This window comes from Ovis canadensis, chromosome 1 (genome assembly GCF_042477335.2).
Source record: "Ovis canadensis isolate MfBH-ARS-UI-01 breed Bighorn chromosome 1, ARS-UI_OviCan_v2, whole genome shotgun sequence".
Taxonomy (NCBI): Eukaryota; Metazoa; Chordata; class Mammalia; order Artiodactyla; family Bovidae; genus Ovis; species Ovis canadensis.
Window position 1 is genome coordinate 47437577 of NC_091245.1, and position 20048 is coordinate 47457624.

The 20048-nt window shown below is 39.6% G+C and overlaps 1 protein-coding gene across 22 annotated transcripts in view; it reads right to left on the reverse strand.

Annotated features, from left to right (window-relative positions):
- Positions 1-20048, reverse strand: part of PTGER3 (prostaglandin E receptor 3) — a 291735-nt gene that overhangs the window by 255578 nt on the left and 16109 nt on the right. The window lies entirely within an intron of this gene.

Sequence of the window (20048 nt, forward strand, 5' to 3'; positions counted from 1 at the left end):
CTCTGGCTCTTGGTCCTTGTCAGGCAAAACATGTAATCTTAAACTTTGGCAGTTGTAACTAAAAAAAAAAAAAAAAGACTACTTAACAAAAGATAGAAGCAACAAAGGGGAAAATAGCAGTTATATATTATTAGTATTATTATTATTACCAGTAGCATTTTCTGACTCCTTACAATTTGCCTGACACTGTGTCAAGTTCTTCATATGCTTTTAATAAATAATAGAAAATAAATACTACTGCCATCTCATTTTTATAATTGTGGAAACTAAGCTTTAATGACATAAAATAGCTGAGTCAGACTTAAACCCAAGTTCACTAACATATGACAGATAGCATATGACCCCTTCCGGGTCTCTACCCAGTCACTGCACATACACCAGAATGTAAATTCCATGAAGGTAGGATCTGAGCCAATATCTTTTTCCCCACTATTTCCCCAGTATCTAGACTAATAATTAGCAGGTTGTGTTCAATAAACATCTGTGAATGAATATGTGATACATATATGAATATATTAATATATGACATCTATAATATACATAATATATTTATAATTGAATGAATAAATATTTGTGATTTCCACAGGAGAGAAAAAAAGTGAAGATTCATACACATCAGAAAAGATATTCAACCTTGTTAGTCCATCAGAGAAATGAATGTTATGACAAAGAAACCATTTTATATTCACTAGTTTGAGAAAAATGAAGCATGACTTTTCCAAATGTTAGTGAGGATGGGGAGCAATATAGACTCTTGCACATAGTACTACCAGGAGCGTGAGCTGGAGCAGCCACCTCAGAAGACAATCAAACTCTGTCTCACCTGTTACCTTGCAGAAGTCCCACTCCCAAGAACGCACTGCCTTGAATTCCTGCACCTGAGGTTGTGTGTCTGACTGTTCATTAGAGCATTGTTCATAACAGCAATAAAATAGCAGGAACAACCTCAAAACAGGTTCACACTTGCAAGCAAAGAAAGGTACTGACTTTATTACCAGCTCCTAAATTGGTCTTTCTAGACATGCACAGCTATTAAGCACTTCAAATGTGGCTGAAGAAAATTGGGACATTGGGATAGGTAATGATTATATAATGAAATGATAATATATTTATATAGTGCTTTAAAATACATTGTTAAACTTAGCATCATTTGTTTCTTGTTACTTTTTCAAAACATTTTGTAAAATATTACACTAGTAGAAAATTTAAAATTATATATGTGGTATGCATTTGTTGTTCACATTATATTTTGACTGAACTCAAAAGTGTTGCTTAAGACCCACGTTTATTTGGATGGTCTGTTCTCAGGTCGTATATCCCAAATTGAAGGGTTCGAAACATCCCTGAGCATCCTAAACACCTACAAACCTACTATCCACAACAACAGCACTTACTTTCTTACAGTCACCCTGACTTAACACATCAGGGTCACCTGTGAAACCTTTTACCTCATCCTCTGCAATGCAGTTTGCTCTTTTTCCAGTCTCGTCTTAGTTCAGCACTTCCTCTTATCTGATTTATAGTAATAACAGACACCCAGACAGAGCAAACAGATGTCAGCATGACACAAATTCGGCACCCTAAATCCCAGCTCTGATCAAATCCTCATCAGCTATACAAGTGTCAACTTGGTCTTACTGGACAGAGTTGTATGTGTGATAGTCACTCAGTCGTGTCCGACTCTTGGCGATCCCATAGACTGTAGCCCGCCAGGCTCCTCTGTGGGATTCTCCAGGCAAGAATACTGGCATAGGTAGCCATTCCCTTCTCCAGAGGATCTTCCCGACCCAGGGATTGAGCCCAGGTCTCCTGCATTGCAGGCAGATTCTTTATCATCTGAGCTACCAGGGAAGTCCTACCAGGGACAGAGTTGAGTCACAGGTTAATTCTCAAAACAATCACTGGCAAAGGGAATGGAAATGTCCAGGTATTGCTTATAATATGGGTCCCTAACTGGCAACTCACTCCAGTATTCTTGCCTGGAGAATTCCATGGACAGAGGAGCCTGGCAGGCTATAGTCCATGGGATCACAAAGAGTTGGACATGACTGTGCGACTAACTTTCACTTTTTAACCCCCGGACCATGGACGAGTACCAGTCCATGGCCTTTTAGGAACCAGACTGCACAGCAGGAGGTGGGCAGTGGGCAAGGGAGCCAAGCTTCACCTACCCTGAGCTCCCCACACTCACAGTTCCCCACACTCACATTATCATCTGCACCATTTCATTCCCCCAGCTGCCCCCATATCCCCTACCCACCCCCATGCCCCTTACCCCCACCCCCCACTGTGGAAAAACTGTCTTCCACAAAACTGGCCCCTGGTGCCAAAAAGGCTGGGGTCCACTAGCTTATAAGACAAAACCATTCTCTGTGGCTTACTTCAGTCCTTGACCAATTTACACCTACTATCTGAACAAAATTATGGCTCTATAAACAAAAAGAAGAGAAAAATGTGTAGACATATAATCTGTCATTTCTTTCAAAGAAACTTTTCCCAAGGGAATTATTCAATAAAAGGAAAAATCAATTGGACAAATAAGTGAATGGTCAATGAATAATAATCTAGTAAGAAACTGCAAACATATAAATCTCTAGTATCAGGAATAAAGCTTAATAAAATACAGGTGGCTGCATAATTATATATATGTATATGAATTAAGTGAAAAAACCAGAATGTAAGATAGTATCATGTATATAAAGTTATATTGTTATTAAAATTAAATATAAAATATGTATTTTGATTTGTGGAAGGCAATGGAATTATTACTATTAAATAATTATTCAATTATTTAAAAATTTTTATGTGTATAAAAACATTTCAAACAATTTAGGAAAGTCTTTTGTTTAAAGGAAATGGATTATTCTCTTCATTAATAAATATGAATTATTATAACCAAATTTATTTAAAATGAATAATCTAGTATCTTCTGGTGCTGGCTCATAGCCCTGTGAACTGAGCACTACCTCCCACATGTGATTAGTGTTTAGGGCCTCAAGATGGGGAGATTATCCTGAATTATCTGGGTAGGTTCAATGTAACCACATGGATCCTTAAAATCTGAGAACCTTTCCAGCTGTGGTCAGAGGGAGATGGATCCAATAATTAAATATGTTGGGCCATTTACTACTTTTCAGGAAGTGTTCTGACCCTCATCTAAAATAATTTACGGACTCACATAAGTTAGATCTTCATTTTCTTTTACAAAATAAAATATTGAATTTCTCCCACTTTGTATAATCAGGAAAATTCACAAAATTACTTATTAAGATGGAATTTCAGTCATTATATAGTCCTCCTTGATTATTCTAAGATTAATTTTTATGAGGCTAATAATTTAAAATTATTTCATTAGGCTAATACAGGTTTCATATGCCTAACATTGGTTGGTCTACTATAATTTCCCATAATTTCCTATTGACAATGCAGCGATTATGAAATTATGAAACCAAGCCCTGGAAGCAATAGCTGGCACATGGGGAGAGACACTCTAGCTTTTCCCAGAATTCATGACATGTGCAGTATGAAGATAATTGGAATTAGAGGCAGTGAGTGTGATATTACCATTTCCAAATGGCAGCAGGGATGGAAAATAGAACTCCTAATTTCTTGTCTAATTGTGAACATAAATGCAAGTTGTTATTTAGTTGCTCAGTTGTGTCTGATTCTTTGTGACCCCATGGACTGTAGCTCTCCAGGCTCCTCTGTCCATTGGGTTTCCCAGGCAAGAATACTGGAGTGGGTTGCTATTTCCTTCTCCATGGGATCTTCCCGACCCAAGGATTGAACCCACATCTCCTGCACTGGCAGGTGGCTTCTTTAGCACTGAGCTACCAGGGCAGCCCAAATGCAAGTTAGCATCGATGAAAATAGCAAGGAAATGAGTCTTCGACACTCCTTCAGAGCTTCCAGCATGGAATCCAGCCCTGTCGACACCTTGGTATCCTACAAGTGTCTTATATTAGACTTCTTTCTATTTAGGGAGCTAAACAGAGATTACAATTTTTGCAAATTTTTTTTTTTAGATGATCAGACTTCAGGAGAAAAACTCTGACATCAGTATGTAGATTTATGGTAGATTGGTAGAATGGTAGATATGGTAGAATCATTAATCTACCAAGGTGTCGACAGGGCTGGATTCCCTGCTGGAAGCTCCGAAGGAGTGTCGACGACTCATTTCCTTGCTATTTTCATCGATGCTAACTTGCATTTGGGCTTCGCTGGTAGCTCAGTGGTAAAGCAGCCACCTGCCAGTGCAGGAGATTTTTAGTCCCATTCTACCAGGGGCAAGGGACAAACCAAAAACAGGCTGCTTGGCCAACATGGAAGCTATTTTTTTAAGAAACACACCGCACAACTGCACCTTCAAAACGGCCTCATATAACAATCCAGTCAAGAGAGCTGTGAGACCAACTCTGGTTGAAGGGAGCAGTTACTTTTCTGCCTGAATCTTCCCCAGGCTTCATGTGACTCTCCCAGGCAGGCCTCTTGCCTCTCCCCTGGTTATCAGCAGGAAGAGAGAGTTCTTTTTGTACCAGGATAAGAATGAACACAACCACATCAGTAACCCCTAAATTCTCCATCCTTGCTTAGTGTCAAAGGCGATTACTTTTCTTCATCCTAAAGAAAAACACAAGATTTGTCCCTTCCCCAGTGAGAATGATCTTTAAAACGTACAAAATTAACACTAAAAGGAAACCTGTTCTTTGGGTTGGTTTTTTTTTTTTTTTTTTTTTAATCACGCCGCATGGCTTGCAGTATCTTAGCTCCCCACCAGAGATTGAACCAGCCCCAGCAGGGAAAGCACAGACTCCTAACCACTGGACCTCCAGAGGGTCCTTTGGAAGACTGTTTTTAATATTCTGCATTTGGATTTTATTTTACTGCAGTAGGATTTTTTAAACACACATTTAAAAACCTTCAGAACTTTATTTCCTGGTTCAAAACTGCCTTGGGTTATAGACTACATGTATCTATTGAAGATGATACATAAGAAAATACAGAAAAATTAACTTATGGGGAGGGAATAAAACTTTTATTTTTCCCTTATGCTCTATTATGTGGTTTTTATGATTTCCAAATTATTCCTAATATAAGTGCGTAAAAGAACTTTCCTTACAGCCAGTTTTATCTATGCTGCTTTGTTCTCTGTAATTCTCTGTTGTCAGGCTACAGGAGAATAAACCTGCTTTACTGGAAACTCCCTGTACAGTGTGATAAATGTGCTTGTTATAATACACTCAAACCAGCCTGGGCCCTTTGAACCACTTAATCACATAATTTGAAGGACTTTCATGGGAGGAAGCTTCACTGTAGATTTAAGAAATAACTGTAGTCTTTCTGGTCTGATTACAACTCTGTTCTCAGGTTGCCAAATCATCTCAGCATTCTAGACTCTGTTTCAGAAGCCTTATCTAATCTGAAAACTTTGGAAATAAACAGTTCACACACATTAAGAAAAGTTACTAGAAGTGGCATTATTTCATCTTCACTATTATGCAGTTTTATTAAATGTTTCAAAACAACAATGGGCCAAGAATCAGAAAAAAGCAAATCTTACCCTGGCTCTGCCAGCATTTATGACTTTAGGCAAGTCACTTACTCTCCATGCTTTATTAAATTTAATATTAAATCCTGGGGCTGGACTGGATGGTCTCTCATATATTCTTCTATGGCTAAATTTTTTCTGATGAATTCTGGGGCAAAGCTGGAAAATGAATAAGGGTTTAATTTGGAGAAAAAAAAAAAAAAGAAAGAAAAAGAAACCAAAAGGTAAAAGGTGTAAGGTGTAGAACAAAAGACAAAACTTTTCTGTAGGAAAACTTCACATGTGATTTTTGGAAAATGGAGGAGAGGAAAACTACAAAGTTAGAAAGTGGACAGTATAAGACGACAAGGGACAAGATTCATGAGGCTCTAGGGAGAGATATTACAGAAGTTGCACACTTAGGCAAACACACAGATCAGAGTTAAAGACCTGCCATGAATCTGATTCAACTCTGTTTCTAGTTTGGGGTCCAGTTACCTAACTTTGGATCTTGATTCCTCCTCTTCTCTAAAACATCTTTCATCCACGCTTATTGAGCATCTTCTCACCTAGTGGTGCAGTTGTGAAAATTAAAATGAGATAAGGATAATTGACACCTTCAATCTACACAGCATACCTCTCCCCAGCCCCAGGCTATTGTACTATTGCGCAGGCTTCCAGAACAGAATGCTTTGATGTTCAGAGAAAGAACAGGAATGCTTATGGGGAAAAGTGCAAGGAAATGAATGCATGATCTATATATAGGTCTGCTTTCCTTAAAATTCTACCTAATAGAGTCATTTCAAAAAACCCCCCGAAACTTCCAAATTTGCACCTTAAAAATATTTGAAAATGCATAATTACCATCCAATCAATACACAGGAGGGACCTCAAAATTATAAAGAAGCTTGAAGTCTGCCACCACATTACTTGGTACCGGGGAATTACTCTCTCCTCTCAGCTAGTATGAATTGTAAAATCGGTGTGGCTCAGTATAACTGGGTACATGTGTTATGTCTAGATAAAATTTTAATCTTTCTATTAGAATAGTCCAAAAATATCAGTAACAAGAATACAAACTCTGGCTGAAAAGAGGAAGGCAAAAATCTACTCTATAAAAATATTCATTCCTTGGATTATAGATGATGGATTAGCTTTGTAATACATGTCAGAAGAGGTACTTTATTATATTTCAAACTTTTGTATCCCAGGTGTCAAGAGAAAGTCTAGACAATATGTCTTTGTCAAAGTGTAAGGAACATTAACCTAAAAATATTTAGAGTTAAGACAGGTTTTTTTTGTGCCAAAGTATAGTTTTCTTTAAACCCCAAATACTCTATCCTACTACTGTCTTACACTCAGAAAACCACAGTATTAGTGACAAGAGCAGCTAAGTGGTTAAGGAAGGAATCAGAGGTGTGGGCTAGGTTTTGTGGGCAGGGATATTTTCCTCAATATAAATATAACAGAAAATTAAAAACAATTGACCAATAAAAGGATATTGTTCAAATTATAGAACATCTATCAGTGTGCATAATATATATCAGTATACATCTCAATGCTAACATTTAAAATCACGTTTTTGAAGAATAATTAATAATACAAAGAAATGTTTAAGATTTAAAAGTGAAAACAAATGAAAACAAATGTTTATTATATAACATAATCCAAAAGGATAAAACTACTCTGTGTGTATATATAGAAAAATATTAGAAATAGTTAACTTGGAGTAGGAAATTAAGGTCATTTCTATTTTCTTCTCTATGTTTTTCTTTGTTTTCCAGATTCTCCACAACATATGTATTATTTTCATACTTAGAAAATAAGCATTCATGTTCAAAAAGTTGAAAGCTTAGGTATAAACAATGGCCTATTATATAATTCACTGGCAAAATTTTAGAACCTAGAACCATCATGTGGTCATTTTAGCTTGAATTCTTAGGTAGTTGATGTGAGAATAATTTAACAACTAATAGGTACAGTCTGGAACTCTATAATGGGTCAAAACATTTAATAGACAAATGTATTTCGGTTTGTTAAAGAGAATGTGATGTCTGGCTATACTTTACCGGCCTCTGTGACTCATGGACAGTACAGCCATGGCGTACAAGAGTCCCTTCTTGTGCCACAGTTAAGTATACAACACAGGCTAATGACTGAGATTCTAACCTGACAACTTCTTTGTTTCGTGTCAAAATGACCCTCTTTTTTAAGACCTATGCTGTGAGACAACATTACCTCACAGAGGGATTCAAATAGACAATCATGTACTTGGGATGGGCACTGGGTAAATATGGGCACATTGGGCTCTCCTTTTGAATTGTTGGTCCTCAGTCTCCTTATCTCATTCCCTAGTTAACTCATTTCTCTCTCTCTTTCTCTTTCTCCCTCTCTCTGTCTCTCACTTTTATTCACCACAATGACTATTTTATGCATCTTCTATCCTAATCACATCACAGAAAAAAAAAAGCTCTTTAGGTGCCTTTCGCCTTCTTAGGACCAAGGTCAGCATCAGCAGCTATCCATTCCTCCTTTCCTCTTGCTCAAACAGGAAAGTCTCTATCTCCTAGCTAAGACTAACCCTCTATTTGTGCCTTGGATCCTATCCTTCATGGATGTCAGAGGTCCTATTTTCTCAGTTACCTCCTTCCTCTTTTATCTTTAACTTTTGGCTTTTCCCCAGTATCATTTTACCTTCTGTGGAATTCTCATCTCTTTACAAATACTGCTCCAGAAGTTACAGCTGAATTCTCCAAAAAGCTGTCTATCCTCTTTATCTTCAAATTTATTCCTAAACCTGCTATAATGTGACCTCAGTGCCCATAAATCCTCAGGAAAGGCTGTTTCCAAGCCAGCCAGCAAGGTTTTGAAATGCCCTGGACACTCACCAGCCTTTCTTGAAACATTCTTCTCTAAAATTCAGGTTGCCAAACATTCAGGATTTTATTTTCCAAACATTCCAAATGCCATTTGTTCTGATTTTCTTCCTAATTTTCCCAGTATCTCTCTGAGTGCTCATTTGCAGTGTCCTTTATGGCCCCTATTTCTCTATCCATCCTGAAAATGTTAGCATTTTTTTAGTTCTATCTCGTATATATGGGAAGGAGCCTCTATGTACAAACTCATTGGGCAAACTCTTCTACCCCAAAGACTTCAAAATCCATCTATGAACTACAGGCTGTACCTCTTCTCTAATCTCCAGATTGATTGATTCAAGCACAATTCTGCCTAGATGTCTTATATTAAATTCAGCAAGTTCAAACGGAAATCATTTTCGTCTTCAAAACTGCTTTTCCACCAACCTTCCCTATCTCAGTAAACCCAGTTCCCTAAGACAGAAACTTAAGAATTATTCTTTGTTCATCTTGATTTACTGCTCTCTCTGTGTTTCTTATCTCTAGCTGTTTCTCTCCTATTCCACCTCATTAGTAATATTATTCACACTCAATCACAAATTGTCCAATAAGTTCCTAATATTTTTTAATCTATTACTTATTTCATTTTCATTCCCATTGACCCTAAAGTCAGACAACCATCATCTCTGTCTAACCTACTACAGTTGTCTATTAAATGATTTGTTAGACTCCATTCTGGGCCCCTTTGTGCTTACAAGGATGCTCCTGAAATAAAAATTTGACTGTTATTCCACTTTAAAAAGTTTTCAATGGCTTTTCATTGCCCTGAGTATAAAGTCTAAACCTTTTAAGGTGGACATTGAAGGCTCATCATCACTTGGACCCTGTATACTAAATGCTCACCATTTTTATTCCCACATCTATATTTCAATTACTTTGAACTTCTTTGAGTTCTTCAAAAGTACCAGTTTTCTTTCTTCTAAACTTTTATAACTGTAGATCCTAGGTCTTATAACTCTCACTCCCCTCTCTTAACTGGACTGGAGTTGGACTGTGAAGAAGGCTGAGTGCTGAAGAATTGATGCTTTTGAACTGTAGTGTTGGAGAAAGCTCTTGAGAGTCCCTTGGACTGCAAGGAGATCCAACCAGTCCATTCTGAAGGAGATCAGCCCTGGGATTTCTTTGGAGGGAATGATGCTGAAGCTGAAACTCCAGTACTTTGGCCACCTCATGCGAAGAGTTGACTCATTGGAAAAGACTCTGATGCTGGGAGGGACTGGGGGCAGGAGGAGAAGGGGACGACAGAGGATGAGATGGCTGGATGGCATCACTGACTCAATGGACGTGAGTCTGAGTGAACTCCGGGAGTTGGTGATGGACAGGGAGGCCTGGTGTGCTGCGATTTATGGGGTTGCAAAGAGTCGGACCCGACTGAGCGACTGAACTGAACTGAACTGAACTGAAGCACATCTTTCCTTGTGGTTCAAATGGTAAAGAATCTGCCTGCAATGAAGGAGGCCTAGGTTTGATCCCTGGGTTGGGAAGATCCCCGGAAAATGGAAAGGTTACCCACTCCAGTATTCTGGCCTAGAGAATTCCATGGACTGTGTAGTCCATGGGGTCGCAAAGAGTCGGACATGACTGAGCAACTTTCACTTCACAAGAACATCTTATCATTCATGATTTTAAGTAGAATATTCATAGTTACAGCAATACCCTGGAAAAGGCTAGAAATCTGGGCTATAAAATCAACAGGAGAAGCAAATATTTATAATAAAACAGAGGCGTGACCAAGATGGTGGAGCAGAAAGATTCTGAGCGTACATCCTCCAATAAGCACACCAAAATTATAGCTTTTTGCAGAGACACTGGCTATGAGAACTACCTGAAGACTAGCAGGAAAGACTTTTCACAACTGAAGATATAAAGAAGGAACCACAACAAGATGAGTTGGAGGGATGGAGATGCAGGATAGTCAAGATCCATACCCCTAAGTAGGTGATCCATAAACAGAAGGATTATAATGGCAGATGTGCTCCCCAAAGATTCAGGGGTCCAAGCTCCACAAAGGGCTCTTCAGCCCAGTGGTCCTGCACTGGGAAGATGAGCATCCAGATGTTGGGCTTTGAAGGCCAGCAGGGCTTGCGTATGGGAGAACTATGGGGTCATAGGAAACAGAGACTCTACTCTTAAAGACTGCAGGCTAAATCTCGTACTCCCCAAGACCCAGCTCAGAGGCAGGAATTTGAAAGAAGCCTGGGTCAGGCCCACTTGCTGATCTTGGAGAGCTTCCTAGAGAAGGGAATAGTCAACTGGGACACCTTTTGGGGAGACAGATTCTGGTGACCGTCATTCTGAGGAGTTCATTCTACCTCAAGGAAACAGGTATTGAAAGCGCCATTTTGGAATCCAGGGGCTTACCTACCCCCACCAGTGGGTTGGCACTAGCCCCGACTGACCCCCTCCCCACAAACCTCAGACCCCTGCAGCCAGCTGCCCCAGGACCTGGTCCTGCCACCAGCAGACTAGTAGCCACCTGGGTCAGGGCCAGCCCTGCTTACCAGTGCACCCATGGCAGTGGACCCTGCCATAACAGAAGAGCCTACACAGCCCACAGAGAGGGTGCCCTGAGAGCATATGGCCCTGGTGAGCAGAGGGGTGGGTGCTGCTGGGTGCTGTAAGACGTCTCCTACATAAGGCCACTTCTCCAAGGTCAGGGATTGTAACTGACCCACTTAATACTTACAAGTAAACCCAGAGAATTATCCAAATGAAGAGATGGGAGAATATATTTCAAATAAAGGAACAAGACAAAAACCTCAGGGAAAAAAAAAAAAAAAGAATGAAGTAAAGATAAGCAAGCTACCCAGTAAAGAGTTTGAGATAATGATCATAAAGATGTTCAACAAAACTCAGGAGAAGAATGGATAAACACAGTGAGAATTTTAACAAAGAGAAAATACAGAGAAAAATCAAACAGAGCTGAAGAATATAATAACTGAAATTAAAAAAAATACACTAGAAGGCATCAGTAGCAGATTAGATGATACAGAGGAACAGATCAGTGGACTGGAAGGCAGAGCAGTGGAAATCACTCAAGCTGAACAAAAAAAGAATTTAAAAAATGAGAATAATTAAAGAGATCTATGGGACAACTCAAGCATCTGAACGTTCACACTGAACTTCCCTGGTGGCTCAGATGGTAAAGAATCTGCCTTCAGTGCAGGAGATCTGGGTTCTATCCCTGGGTTGGGGCAATCCCCTGGAGAAGGGAATGGCAACTCACCCCGGTATTCTTGCCTGGAGAATTCCATGGACAGGTGTGTTCACATTATAAAGGTCCAAAAAGGATGTGAGAGAGAAAAAGAAAGAGAACTTATTTAAAGAAATAATAGCTGAAACCATTTCTAAATTGGTAAAGAAACAGATATTCAGGTCCAAGATGCACAGACAGTCCCAATCAAGATGAATCCAAAGAGGTCCACATCAAGAAACATTATAATTAAATGGTGAAAAAAAAATTAAAGATAAGGAGAAAATCTTAAAAGTAACAAGAGAAAAGTAGCAAAATATACATTTTTTTTTCAAGTGCATACAGAAAATTTTCCAGGATAGATTCCATGCTGGGCAAAAAACAAGTCTTAGTAAATTTAGGAAAACTGAAATCATATCAAGCACCTTTGCTGACCACAGAATGAGACTAGAAATCAACTAATAGGAAAAAGCTGCAAAAAAACCCACAAACATATGGAGGCTAAACAATGCTACTAAAGAGCCAATGAGTGACTGAAGCATAAAACAAGAAATTAAATACCTGGAGACAAATGAAAATGGAAACATAATAGTCTAAAAGCTGTGGGACACAATAACAATAATTCTAGGAAGGAGGTTTATAGTGATGTAAATCTATCTTTGGAAGCAAACACACAAAAAATCTAAAATAAACATTCTAACCTTACACCTAAAGGTACTAAAAAAGAGGAACAAACAAAACCCAAAGTTATTAGAAGGGAAGAAATAATAAAGATTAGAGCAGAAATAAATGAAATAGAGACTAAAAAAACAATAGAAAACAGATTCAGAGATACAGAGAACAATTAGTTGCCAGGAAGAGAGGGAGATGGGAGCACAAAATACTTCAAAGAGATTAACAGTTACAAACCTCCACTTATATAATAAATAGTAATGCAGATGTAAAACACAACACAAGGAATACGGCCACTAATACTGTAATAACTGTGTGTGGGGCAGATGGTACTGATGTTTGCAAATGCTGAATCATTTTTTAGTACACCCAAAACTAACATAATATTGAACATAATATTGTATGTCAACTATATTTCAATAAGAAAATAATTTTTTTTCCAACCTACAAATAATAAATGCTGGACAGGTTGTGGATAAAAAGGACCCCTCCTACACTGCTGGTGGGAATGTAAATTGGTACAACCACTATGGAGAACAGCATAGAGTTTCCTTAGAAAAATTAAAAATAGAGTCATCATATGATTCTGCAGCCTACTCCTGAGCATTTATCTGGAGAAAACTACAATTCAAAAAGATACATGAATGCCCTTATTCACTGCAGCACTATTTTTAATAGCCAAGACATAAGAGCAACCTAAATGTCTGTCAACAGATGAATAGATAAAGAAAATATGGTATATGTATACACACACAAAAGAATATGCATGCATGCCAAGTTGCTCCAAGTTGCTTCAGACTCTTTAGAACCCCATGGACTGTAGCCCCAGGCTCCTCTGTCCGTGGGATTCTCCAGGCAAGGATACTGGAGTGGGTTGCCATACCCTCCTCCAGGGCATCTTCCCAACCCAGGGATTGAACCCACATCTCATACTTCTCCTACATTGGCAGGCAGGTATTTTACCACTAGTGCCACCTGGGAAGCCATATCTTATGCCTATATTATAATAAATGTGTAAAATGCCCCTCAGAGTCTAACAGATAATGCATCAATAACAGTTTAGAATTTATTTGCAAAATTTCCTGCCAATGTTAGGTTTCTAGCTATGTTAGCATAGGAATTTCCTGACACTATATTATTTTTTTTTCCCCAACACAAAACACTCCCTCTGAAAATTTGCCAGCTTTCTTTACAGTTAACTCTTGTTCTGTTGACTATAAATAGGGGCTAAGCAATAGTGCAATGCCAGATCCACAACTTGAGCGGAGCAAAGTCTCATATAGCAGGATCGCTTTTTCCTTGATATTAAGGAGAACTTTCTATGATTCCTCATTATGACACGAAGTTTAGCTGCCAATGCCTCAACCTTTTAAAAGAGAACTGTGTTAACTGGGTTTAACTTGCACTTTTACTGCTTGGCTTTTGTGAAGCGGAAAAGTGGCAACCAAATATTTCTGGTGACTGACTATCCTTTTGGGTTTCAAAGTAGCAGAACTGAAGACATTGATTTCTGCAACCCACTCACCTTCCAGGTCGTTGAGTTAACAGACATAGAGATAGACAGTATTGTAATCTGGCTTATAATAAGTACTATGCAAGTATTTGTTATTATTGTTTTGGGTATTATTCTTATTTTGATGTGAAGAACAATAGAATGAAGCATAAAAGAGCTCTTCACTATCACCTCCTAACTAGTACATAAATTCCAGTGCAGAAGAATGCAGCTATAACACACAACAGAATGGTAACTTGCCATAGCCAGTAGAGACACAAGTCCCTTTTTAACCCCATAATCCATTAACGTTTATGTAGCAGCTTTGAAATACATCTTAACAATCACTCTTTCCTTTCAGGCACTGTACTGATGGCAGATGAACATCATCAAGTATCATGTGATGTTTATATTATAAATGATGTTTTATTTTTCAAAATACTCTAATGAAAAGATTCTGCTCTCCATTTTCATTGTATCTGAATTTGGAGTGATCACCTTTCAAGTGTCTAATAACCAAGTGGCCAGTGCTACCATATTGGACAGTGCAGGTCCCAGTGCCTTATACATTTTGATGGGCTTCCACCTGTATTCTCTCAATTAAATGGCAGAAATATCATCACCATAGTGTCCATTTTTTCCTTTCTCCATCTCCCATCTCCCCTTCTCACCAGAACACCTATTTTCACTGGAGCCTAAGTGCTTCAAGGCTGACCCATCCCTAGTTGCTGGAAGTGTCTGGATCAAGGATGATGATATGACCCCATGCTAGGCAATAAGTTCTAAGAGGAAGCTCTCCAGGGACATCCCAGGAAAAGTTTCTTCATTTTTAGGAAAGCCATAGAAAAACAAAGCTTCTTTGTCCTGCAAGAGATGAACAAAGAAGCATGTACTAGCAACCATACTACTCGAGGGGAACAAGCCATAGACAGGATGAGGCCAAAACCATAGACTGTGTAAGAAGGGGCAAGCTTTCTTGATTTCAGTACTGAGCTTCTGGATTAATCAACTCTGAAGGCTGTCCCAACCCTAGATTTGTAATTATGTTCTTTATTCTGAAGAATAGAAATAATCTGAAGAATATTATATCATCTCTAATAATACCAAGTTATACCATCTCTAATAACAACTGAGGGCAACACTGATACACTGAAACTTTGGGGCATATTTTGAAGCATTGTTTTTCCCTGCCTTTGTTAGTTTTACTGTTTCCCTATTGTTGCTAAAATTCCTCACTGTTTAATTGTTATCTGCAGGGCACCTTCCGAAACATCCTTTTTGTTTTTCTCTTCTTTGGATACTAGGCATTAGAGCAGCTGTTTGCCACTGCTTCTACCCACTGTTTCTAATTAATTTCTCTCTTGTTTACAAAAACAATGCTGTGTCTCCCATTCTTACAGTTTTCAGTCTTTATAAGAATTTTTACTACTAACAACAATGTAGAAACAATAAAAGCTAGCAAATAAAGGGAAAGGCGTCATTTTTCTTTTTTATATAATGTTCACAGTTTTACTGTTTAAATTAGTACCATCATTCATTAGACTCAAGTTGCATTCCAAAGCTCCTTGGTGGTTTTGGGATAAAAAACATTTGGGCTTGATTTGCTCAATACCATTTACCAACTGTGGGTCTTAAAGCAAGTTGCTTACCCAGCAAAGAAAAAAAATAAAAAGATAAATGTCTCCTGCCTTGAAAAGTTCATGTGAAGATTATAAAACATGTAATATATGTAAAACTTAGGGCTTAAACTTGTGATATTTTCTGATTCTAAATCTTATGTCCCCTTCAGTTTACTATAGCTTCGTTTCTTCATTCACTCATTCCACAATCATTCATTGAGTGGCTGCTATGGGCCAGGAAGATTTATAGACAAATATGGTAAGGTCTCTGCTCTTTCGCAGTTTACAGTGAATCAGACAAATAAGTGGATATTAACAAGAGGGAGGCCTTTTAATTTAGCAGTTCATTACATAGGCTATAAACCTAGACAAATCTGGATTTGAGGGTCAGCTCCACTTCTCATTAACTTTGTGACCCTGGTAAAGTTACTTAACATCTCAAAACCAATTTCCTCATCTGAAAAAAGAGATAACCCTATCCCCTTGTAGAGTTATTGACAGAAGAAAATGAGATTATGTCTACGAAATGCTTAGCTCAGTTTCTGTTGTGAAGTAAGCATTTGTCTACTGTAGGTAATCATCCTTTTTGTCATAATAAATATTATGACAACTGTAAATATAACTGTACAGAATTAAATGAAAAGGGTATGTGCATGCCTATGGAGTATAGAAGCAGGGCATTTAAAATCAGTCTCCAGGATTAGAAAAGCTCTGTCTTCTAAAATGGGCTTCCCAGGAGGCACAGCGGTAAAAAATAAACCCCCCTGTCAGTGCAGGAGACATGAGACAAGGGTTCGATCCCTAGGTCGGGAAGATCGCATGGAGAAGGGCATGGCAACCCACTTTAGTATTCTTCCTCCCTTCCCCGCGAGGCGGATCTCCATGGTCTCCCACCGGCCACCCTGGAGTCCAGCGACGGTGTGACGGTCAAGTGTGTCCAGCAGCGCCATGAGCGGCTCATGCCCACCTGACCATAAAGCGGCTGAGGTCTGAGACGCAGCGGATGCCGCGACGGAGCCATCAGCGGTGAGTGTCGCTGTGTCTCCTCCCAGGTCACAGTCACGGACACTGTTAAGGGAGAATGGCGCTGTTTACAGTTACGTCCGGTCAGTTTCAGAATTCACCAGTGGTTTCTCGCGTTGGTCCACTCGCCTGATCTTCCTGTTTTCTCCCAGGTGGTATCGAAACCGCAGACTTCCCAGCCTTGGAGGGGAAGCCCCGCAGCGCCTGCCCGAGACCACGCCAAGCTATCGCCCTCCCACCCCCACTCACCCAGGCCCCCACGGCTCCCGGGGACGCAGGAGGGCTCCGGATCTCCACAGTCACCCTTCTGTCTGGCTCCTCGTGGGGTCACTTTGCCATATGCAGATGGAGAGGAACACAGTGCTGACTGTCCAGGAGCTGATCTGACCATTCTCTCATGTGGAGGACCGCATAAAAAAGGCAATTTTAGTGTATTAATCATAGATTATTACAAACTATAAACTCAAGGGCAAGAAGTTTACTACAATGTATCTTTATGAAAACAAAAGCGTGTACAGTGTTCACACACTGTGACAATAGTGTAAAAACTACACTGTGAGCTCTGATTATTTCTTTTCTGTACCACAGAAGCATATTGTATAAAAACTGTCGGAAAACTGATGTGAAGGTTTACTGCCTTGTCTGTAAAAATGCAGCTCAGTCACATGACTGCTTCCCGGAGCTTGGGAATAGTTTATCCTATATTCTTGGTTGAATTCTCCCTCTATTTAAGATGTATTCATAGAACTGAAGTGTTGATGTAATAGCTCTCTCCTCTTGCCTGCAGGCCAGTTGTAATAAATCTAGGATGTGATGGAAAAACAACAAAAACCACCTGTCAGTGCAGGAGACATGAGACAAGGGTTCCATCTCAAGGTTGGGAAGATGCCCTGGAGAAGGGCATGGCAACACACTTCAGTATTCTTGCCTGGAGAATCCCATGGACTGGGGAGCCTGTCAGGCTACAGACCATGGGGTCAAAAAGAGTCTGACGTGACTGAAGCGACTTAGCACACACCTCCTCTAAAATAGGGTCTTCCTTTGTGGCTCAGCTGGTAAAGAATGCCCCCGCCAATGAAGGAGACCTGGGTTGGGAAGATCCCCTGGAGAAGGGAAAGGCTACCCACTCCAGTATTCTGGCCTGGAGAATTCCATGGACTGTATATAGTCCATGGGGTCACAAAGAATCGGACATGACTGAGTGACTTTCACTTTCACTTTCCCCTAAAATAGGAGAAGTTTCTGGAGAGGTTTGCAATATGGAGGTCACAGTTCTAGATGTGTAATTCTGCTAGTTATTCTAGGAACTACAGGTTGATTTCTACAACTAATGGTAGGGATGCTGGGGGAGGAATGGAAAATGAGTGGTAAACGTGGCCAAATCCAAGATTTTTAGGATTAAACTAAGGAATCTGAAGCCTCTTAATCTGGGTGAGAGAGTGCTAGATGGAAAAAATGCCTGAATTCCATATTATAGGATCACTGTGAACACACTAAGGTTCAGTAGGGCTCCTTTTCTTCTCTATGATTATAAGGGGGGGGGGGGGACAGATAAAAGCAGGTTAGAATAAAAGAATCCCAATTGCATTGTATTATGCTGCTGCTGCTGCTAAATTGCTTCAGTTGTGTCCGACTCCGTGCAACCCCATAGACAGCAGCCCACCAGGCTCCCCCGTCCCTGGGATTCTCCAGGCAAGAATACTGGAGTGGGTTGCCATTTCCTTCTCCAATGCATGAAAGTGAAAAGTGAAAGTGAAGTCGCTCAGTCATGTCCGACTCTTAGCCACCCCATGGACTGCAGCCTACCAGGCTTCTCCATCCATGGGATTTTCCAGGCAAGAGTACTGGAGTGGGGTGCCATTGCCTTCTCCCTTGTATTATGCTAGAAGTTTTAAAAGTGTCAAAACAAATTTTCTAATTTTGACTGTAGTCAAACACTTTCCCGCTAAGCAAAAAGAACTCAATAACAACAGTTTTATTTGTTTTATAAATAGTTTAGTAAAAAAGAATAATATTTGTGAATTGTACTAGCTGAAAAATGTTGGCCTAGTAAAATTTTACCAATGTATGTGAGTTTTCTAAACCTGAAAAGACAGAAGGAACCAGATGAAATTAATGTTGCCCCTTTCCAGAAAAAGCCTCCTAAATTGTAGGCACTGTGTTGAATGGAATCCTTTAACAGTTTGCTACAGAACAGTCAAAATTCTTGTCACTTCTACAGGGATTTTCACAGTATTTCTCTAGAAACTCAAGCTCTTAAGAAGGGCAGTCAATTAATGAATCAACAAAGATATTTCAGGAAACCTTTAATCACTATAATTATGTGACCCAGACAGTTTCCATGATCATTGACCATTCTCAATCAATCTGTTCTTTTTGTGTGTGACATTTTCAGTGAAGTAACCTGAAAATATTTTGTGCGTTAGTTGTTCAGTCGTGTCGTGTCCGACTCTTTGCAATCCCATGGACTGTGGCCTGACAGGCTCCTCTGTCCATGGAATTTTCCAGGCAAGACTACTGGAGAGGGTAGCCATTTCCTTCTCCAGGAGGTCTTTCTGACCCAAGGACTGAATACAGGTCTGCTCCACTGCAGGCAGATTCTTTACCATCTGAGCCACCAGGAGGCTAATAAGAGACAATGAATGTGAAAGAGGTTATTACAACATAAAAAACCTAACTTCTACTAATTTCTAGGGGTAGGACTGGGGAAAGTTTTCTAATTGTTTAAAGTATAGTCTGTACAACTGAAAGATGGGGATAAAAAAATACCAAACTGATAAACTTGTGTCAATTAAATTAGATAATAAAGTAATTCTCAAGTGCTTGCAGGAGAAGGCAATGGCACCCCACTCCAGTACTCTTGCCTGGAAAATCCCATGGATGGAGAAGCCTGGTGGGCTGCTGCAGTCCATGGGGTCGCTAGGAGTCAGACACGACTGAGCGACTTCACTTTCACTTTTCACTTTCATGCATTGGAGAAGGAAACGGCAATCCACTCCAGTGTTCTTGCCTGGAGAATCCCAGGGACGGGGGAGCCTGGTGGGCTGCTGTCTATGGGGTCGCACAGAGTCAGACACGACTGAAGAGACTTAGAAGCAGCAGCAGCAAGTGCTTGCATGCAGTAGGCATTCAATAAGTATGTCCTTTTCTTTTGTGGATCTTTTTAGCTTCCTCTCCATTAGTCTGATTGCCATTCCAACAACTCAATAAGTGACATGAACACATACACACAGGACTTAAAAGATACAACTTTACTGTCATAATGTTTCTAAGGATGATTTAGATGTTAACAATGAACCCCCATCTTTTGTTATTAATACCCCAATTTTGAAAAACTTTTTCTGTGTGTTCTAGGTGGGAGAGAAATCCTAGCACTTACTTCTCACTATCAGGTCCTTCTTCAAGTTGCTGCAGTTGCCTGATCCTTCTTCTAATAACCTCTTTATTTGGCCAGGAGGCAAAGAAACCAAGCTAAAGCAGTCAGGTTTGCTCCTAGGACACAAAGAGCAACAGAAACCGTTTTGCAGTAGGATCTTGGCCTGATTCTTCCTATCTTCCAAATCTGCCAGCTTTCTATGGACACTGTGAGCCCCCAGTATCCTTTTTT